Source organism: Pelophylax lessonae (genome assembly GCF_965119305.1).
Source record: "Pelophylax lessonae genome assembly, chromosome: 3".
Classification (NCBI taxonomy): Eukaryota; Metazoa; Chordata; class Amphibia; order Anura; family Ranidae; genus Pelophylax; species Pelophylax lessonae.
The window spans coordinates 458,192,412-458,199,783 of NC_138770.1; the positions used below are offsets into that span (position 1 = coordinate 458,192,412).

Below are 7,372 nucleotides of genomic sequence, written 5' to 3' on the forward strand. Positions count from 1 at the left end.
TCTTCCTCCGGCCTTCTACATCCATGTGACGACACAAGAGACGGGATCTCCGGTTGACGTCACCCAGTGGCCATGCCCCATTGCTATATAAGAAGCCGCAAAGAGTGGAGCTGTCATAATCATGGGAGGCAGTGGAGAAGACCCAGAGGCACAGAAGACATGAGGGAGAAGAACTGGGAAAGATTTTGAATAAAGGACTTCTCAAAACTGTCTCCTCATTATCTACAATACCTTTTTTGGGGGTGAATGGGTAGGGGTAAAATGTACCTAATACTCATTCACATTGGGGGGGGGGGGGGACAGGGATCTGGGGGGCACCTGCCCGCATTTTTTTTCCTTTTTGGCGTTGGGGTTCCCCTCAAAATCGATACCAGACCCCATGCCATTTTCTTTCCCCCATTTTGGCGTGGCGTGGTCCCCTTCAAGATCCGCAGAGCACATATCGCACCACAAGTTGGATCATCATGATCAAACGTGAATGCGACTTCTATTCAAATAAATGGGCTGAAAGTTGGATCAAAGATGGCTCTCATAGGCAACCATTGATTTTTAGTAGAGGCAGAGAAAGGCTGCTAAAAGTGCATGAAGGCCAATGGAAAAAGCTATTAAAAGCCTGTTTTTACAGCGGTTTTTCCCTGGCGTTGATAGTGGCTTTGCAGCTCATTTTTATTTTTTAGTGCCCTGTGTTCATGAGGCCTTAAAGCAACGCAGCGCTGTATCGCAAAAAAAAAAAAAAAAAAAAAATGGACTGGTCATTAAGGGGGTAAAACCTTCTTGAAATCCTGCTAGCAGCTTGCTTAAACTGGCAATCAGCACCCCATTGAGATTCACAAACTGGAGCTGAAGCGAACTTTAACCAGTTCAATACTGGGCACTTTCACCACCTTCCTGCCCAGACCAAATTTTTGAAAACACACGCACAATGTTTTTTTCATTTTGGTTATAAAATCTTGCAAGTAAATAATCCTCTCTCATAAATTTAGGCCAAACTGTATTCTGCTACATTCCTTTGGTAAAAACAACCCAAATTAATGTGGATTATTTAGTTTGTAGGAAAGTTATAGAGTCCACAAACTATGGTATATATCTGAAAAACTAATTTCTTGCAGCCCTAAAAATGCCAGAACAGTTCAAATACTCCCCAATAACAAATTACCCAATTTTTGGAAATTAAACAGTCCAAGGTATTTCGTAAGAGTTACTGGGAATTTTTTGAAATTGTAATTTTTTTAGCGTTTGAGAATTAAAGAAGAAAAAAAAAGTAAATTGGTAGCAAGTGAAAAGGAGTTCTGCCCCCCAGGAAAAAAAATAAATAAATAAAAGTCAGCAGCTACAAATACTGTAGCTGCTGACTTAAATATTAGAGAACTTACCTGTCCAGGAATCCCGCGATGTCGGCACCCGAAGCCGATTTTCGTATCGGCTCTCGGGTGCTGCCGCTGCCATTAAGGGTAAGGGAACCCGGCAGTGAAGCTTTTCTGCTTCACAGGGGGTTCCCTACTGTGCATGTGCGAAGTGCGCTTTCTAATTGGCCCCGGGTCGGAAGGAGGAGTAGGGGCTGAACTTCCGAGGGAAAGCGCACTGTCTGCTGGAAGTGGGGAAGGGTACCTGTCAAAAACAGGTACCCGTTCCCCCCTGAAAGGTGCCAAATGTGGCACCAGAGGGCAGGGTTCCGAGGAAGCATATAAGCGGAAGTTCCACTTTTGGGTGGAACTCCGCTTTAATTTTTACAAATTGTCTCCCCCCCCCCCCCCCCCTTTGCGATTTTTTTTTTCCACACACTGTGGCCAGAACAATATAGTGTTACCATAGTAACAAGTGATCAGGTTTTTTTTTTCACATGATGATTGCTTATACCAATGAATGTCATGGGTATAGGCAACCATTTTTACTGAATTAAACTGATTAATTCAGTGTGTATTGTTGTGATTGATCAGCGATCACATGGTACAGACAGGGCCAATCACAGCTAGCAATACAATTGTACAGAATAAATGGCATGAATCAAAGCCATTCAATGTTTACAATTGGCATGTGATCTGCTTTGATTGGTCACAGCGATCACATGGTACAGGCAGGCTTGTAAACTGATCAATCACCGTCTGCGTCTGGTGTCATATGACGTCCACCTGGAAAGACAAATGTCCTGCCCAGCCGTCATTTGACAATAGCCTGGGTGGGAAGTGGTTAGAAAGCTTCAACAAAGTTTGCCGAAAGCTCTGCAAATGCTTTGTCAAAGCTTGCTGTTCACACTGCTCTGATACAAGCTGAAGCCTGTATGAAACCGGTCCAAATCACACACCCTCCTATGATTGCTTCTAATCCTACCTCACGTATCCCTTCTATTACAATTATTATACAGGATTTATATATCGCCAACAGTTTGCGTAGCGCTTTACAAGATGAAGGGAGGCAGTACAGTTACAATAAAATTCAGTACAGAGGACCCTGTTGGTTTGAGCATACAATCTAAAGTTCCATTTTTACCTCACACCCTCTCCCATTAGAAGTTCCCGTGTCTCCTTACACCCATGTTGTGTTTCCATGCCATATTCTGTATAGACATGGTATTCCTCCAGCCACTTAACTGTTTACAATGACTGGAAATCAATCCTCCCCTGTCTAATCTACAAGTTGCTGCTATTGAACAGAGAAGAGCTCTGGCAGCACTTAGCACTCCCTGCCAATGTCCCTCCAGGCCATGCTGTCAGGCGGCTGGTTACACTCAGTGTGCCCCATAAAGCAGGCCCATGCTTGTGCTTCTCCAAGTGTAAGTGTGTGTAAAAGTATGCAAGTGTGTAATGCGCCCCCTCCCAGCTCCTCAAATTGTGTATAGGCAGTATATATGTATGTATAGCCTCCTCCTTTAAGTGTGTGTGTATAGTCCCCTCCCAGCGCTTCAAAGTGTGGGTATATATGTATTTATAGCCTCCTCCCAGTGCGTGTATACAGGATATATAGCCCCCTCCCAGCTCCTCAAAGTGTATATATACACACAGTAGATATGTATTTATAGCCTCCTCCCAGCTCCTCCAAGTGCATGTATACAGTATATTAGCCCCCTCCCAGCTCCTCAAAGTGTATATATACACACAGTATATATGCATGCATAGCCCCCTCCCAGCTCCTCAAAGTGTATATATACACACAGTATATATGCATGCATAGCCCCCTTCCAGCTCCTCAAAGTGTGTCTATACTGTATATACAGTAAACCCCCCCTCCATCGCTGGGGTTATGTTCCAGACCCACCCGCAATAAGTGAAAATCCACAAAATAGAAATACCCTATTTGGATACACACTAGGCATGTTTAACTTTCACTGTACTTTTAAAAGCATTTTAAAAAAAGGTCTTTAAACACACTTTTAAAAACAATAGAAACACATTTAAACACAAAAGATACTGTGAGACAGCGCAAGAGCAATGGAAAAAACACAAAAATATTGAACAATGATTTATTAAATTAAATAGTAATAGGTCTTACAGAAAAAAAAAAAAAAAAAAGTACACCCGTAATTGAAAATGTCCAAAGTGGGCCCACTTAGCCATTTTCCTTCCTCTGTGTCATGTGACTAGTTAGTGTTACAAGGTCTCAGGTGTGAATGGGGAGCAGGTCTGTTAAATTTGGTGTTAGCGCTCTCACTCTCTCATACTGGCCACTGGAAGTTCAACATGGCAACTCACGGCAAGGAGCTTTGAGAATCTGAAAAAAGGATTGTTGCACTACATAAAGATGGCCTAGGCCATAAAAAGATTGCAAAGATCCTGAAATGGAGCTGCAGCACGGTGGCCAAGACCGTACAGCGATTTAACAGGACAGGTTCCACTCAGAACAGGCCTCGCCATGGTCTACCAAAGAAGTTGAGTGCACGTGCTCAGCTTCATATTCAGAGGTTGTCTATTGGAAATACACATGAGTGCTGCCAGCATTGCTGCAGACTTGAAGGGGTGGGGGGTCAGCCTGTCAGTGCTCAGACCATACGTCGCACACTGCATCAAATTGGTCTGCATGGCTGTCGTCCGAGAAGGAAGATTCTTCTAAAGATGATACACAAGAAAGCCCGCAGTTTGCTGAAGACAAGCAGACTAAAGGACATTGATTACTGGGACCATGTCCTGTGGTCTGATGAGACCAAGATACATTTATTTAGTTCAGATGGTGTCAAACGTGTGTCGTGGCAACCAGGTAAGGAGTACAAAGACGAGTGTGTTTTGCCTACAGTCAAGCATGGTGGTGGGAGTGTCATGGTCTGGGGCTGCATGAGTGCTGCCAGCACTGGGGAGCTACAGTTCATTGAGGGAACCATGAATGCCAACATGTACTGTGACATACTGAAGTAGAATGGGCCGCAGGGCAGTATTCCAACATGATAGCAACCCCAAACACACCTCCAAGATGACCACTGCTTTTCTAAAGAAGCCGAGGGTAAAGGTGATGGACTGGCCAAGCGTGTCTCCACACCTAAACCCTATTAAACATCTGTGGGACCCAAGTGGAAGATGGAGGAGTGCAAGGTATCTAACATCCACCAGCTCTGAGATGTCCTCATTGAGGAGTGGAAGAGGACTCCAGTGACAACCTGTGAAGCTCTGGTGAACTTCATGCCCAAGAGGGTTAAGGCAGTGCTGGAAAATAATGGTGGCCACACAAAATATTGACACTTTGGGAACAATTTGGACATTTTCCCTTAGGGGTGTACTCACTTTTGTTGCCAGCGGTTTAGACATTAATGGCCGTGTGTGGAGTTATTTTGAGGGGACAGAAAATTTACACTGTTATTCAAGCTGTACACTCACTACGTTACATTGTGTCAATTCTTCAGTGTTGTCACATGAAAAGATAAAATAAATATTTACAAAAACGTGGAGGGGCATACTCGCTTTTGTAAGGAGATATTGTATATAGATCCCCCTCCCATCTCCTCCAAGTGTGTATATACTATATATCTCCCCCACAGAAGAATGAATCCATCTATCCATCAGACATAGAGCCCACTGCCTCTCGTGTGCTATGCCCAGCACTGTCTACACACACATCCAATCCCTGCTTCCTATGACCTACAGGTGTGTGAGGGAGTGATTCAATCCCAGCGGATCGGAGGCACACAATAACAAGGCAGCTCCCATTCCTCCTGAGCAATCCCCAAGATGAAAGCAACAGTGTGCCGCCCCAGCCCCTCTCCTCCATGTTGTCCCTCCCATTCTTGGGCTCCCTAAGCATGCCATTTTCCCCGGTTACCATGGAGATGCTGGAAGGAGAACATGATGCTGGCTGCCACAAAGGCGGCCTCGTTTTTAGGAGCAGATCACATAGAAAGCTCCACACTGGGGATGAGGATGATGATGGCAGGACAGGCACACTGGGGGGTGAGGATGAGGATGGCATGCACACTGGGGGGTGAGGATGAGGATGGCATGCACACTGGGGGGTGAGGATGAGGATGGCATGCACACTGAGGGCGATGAGGAGGATGATGGCAGGCATACTGGGCATGAGGATGATGGTGGCAGGCACACCGGGCATGAGGATGGCAGGCGCACACACACACAGGGGATGAGGATGGCAGGCACACACACAGGGGATGAGGATGATGAGGATGGCAGGCACACACACAGGGGATGAGGATGGCAGGCACACACACAGGGGATGAGGATGGCAGGCACACACACAGGGGATGAGGATGGCAGGCACACACACCGGGCATGAGGATGAGGATGGCAGGCGCACACACACAGGGGATGAGGATGATGGCAGGCACACAGGGGGATGAGGATGATGGCTGAAGATGGCAGGCACACAGGGGATGAGGATGATGAGGATGGCAGGCACACAGGGGATGAGGATGATGAGGATGGCAGGCACACAGGGGATGAGGATGGCAGGCACACACACAGGGGATGAGGATGATGAGCATGGCAGGCACACAGGGGATGAGGATGATGAGCATGGCAGGCACACACACAGGGGATGAGGATGATGAGCATGGCAGGCACACACACAGGGGATGAGGATGACAGGCACACCGGGCATGAGGATGGCAGGCCCACACACAGGGGATGAGGATGATGAGGATGGCAGGCACACAGGGGATGAAGATGACAGGCACACCGGGCATGAGGATGAGGATGGCAGGCGCACACACACAGGGGATGAGGATGATGAGGATGGCAGGCACACACACAGGGGATGAGGATGATGAGGATGGCAGGCACACACACAGGGGATGAGGATGATGAGGATGGCAGGCACACACACAGGGGATGAGGATGATGAGGATGGCAGGCACACCGGGCATGAGGATGGCAGGCCCACACACAGGGGATGAGGATGATGAGGATGGCAGGCACACAGGGGATGAAGATGACAGGCACACCGGGCATGAGGATGAGGATGGCAGGCGCACACACACAGGGGATGAGGATGGCAGGCACACACACAGGGGATGAGGATGATGAGGATGGCAGGCACACACACAGGGGATGAGGATGATGAGGATGGCAGGCACACCGGGCAAGAGGATGGCAGGCCCACACACAGGGGATGAGGATGATGAGGATGATGAGGATGGCAGGCACACAGGGGATGAAGATGACAGGCACACCGGGGATGAAGATGGCAGGCGCACACACACAGGGGATGAGGATGATGAGGATGGCAGGCACACAGGGGATGAAGATGACAGGCACACCGGGGATGAGGATGGCAGGCGCACACACACAGGGGATGAGGATGATGACAGGCACACAGGGGATGAAGAGGACAGGCACACCGGGCATGAGGATGGCAGGCACACAGGGCATGAGGATGATGATGATGATGGCAGGCACACCAGGGACGGACTCAGTCAGCAACACGTGGAAAGTAGGTTCTGGCAACAGGGCTCTAACTAAGGCTGCTGAGAGAACCTACACTCACCCCCTGGAGAGGAAAGCTCTGCCCCACAACATCACACAGCGATCCTGATTGGCATGTCAGTGCTCAACAGATGGGCATCATCACCCTCAGTCTCAGCACATGATGAATAAAACACTTACCTCGTGCTTCCCACTGCTTGCTGTGTGCCTGCAGGGAGGAAGAGGGACAGGAAAGGAGCCGACTTAGTACAACTACTTTCCAATGCTCTCTCTGCTGTGCAGAAGCCAAGAAGGGAAAGAAAGCCTGGCCTCGCCCATGGGGTGGTGCTAATAAAAAAAAAAGGCAAGAATGGTCCTTATCTGACGTGTCTCCCCGCCTCATGTCACTTCCTTTAGCTACAATTCACATGTGAGCAAGTAGTCTGCTGCTCTATCTCCCCAGATCCTTCATTCATTCATCATGTTTCATGGTGGCCATACACACTTTGATTTTATTATCCAATCCAAGTGTGAAT

At 47.8% G+C, this 7,372-nt stretch overlaps 1 protein-coding gene across 1 annotated transcript in view; it reads right to left on the reverse strand.

The window, feature by feature from the left end:
- AGPAT4 (1-acylglycerol-3-phosphate O-acyltransferase 4) overlaps positions 1 to 7,126 on the reverse strand; it is a 152,788-nt gene extending 145,662 nt beyond the window's left edge. Inside the window, exon 1 of the mRNA XM_082249109.1 lies at positions 7,032 to 7,126. The gene's annotated coding sequence lies outside the window, so the exon portion shown is untranslated. The remainder of the gene's footprint in view (positions 1 to 7,031) is intronic.
- Between the last annotated feature and the right edge of the window lie 246 nt (positions 7,127 to 7,372).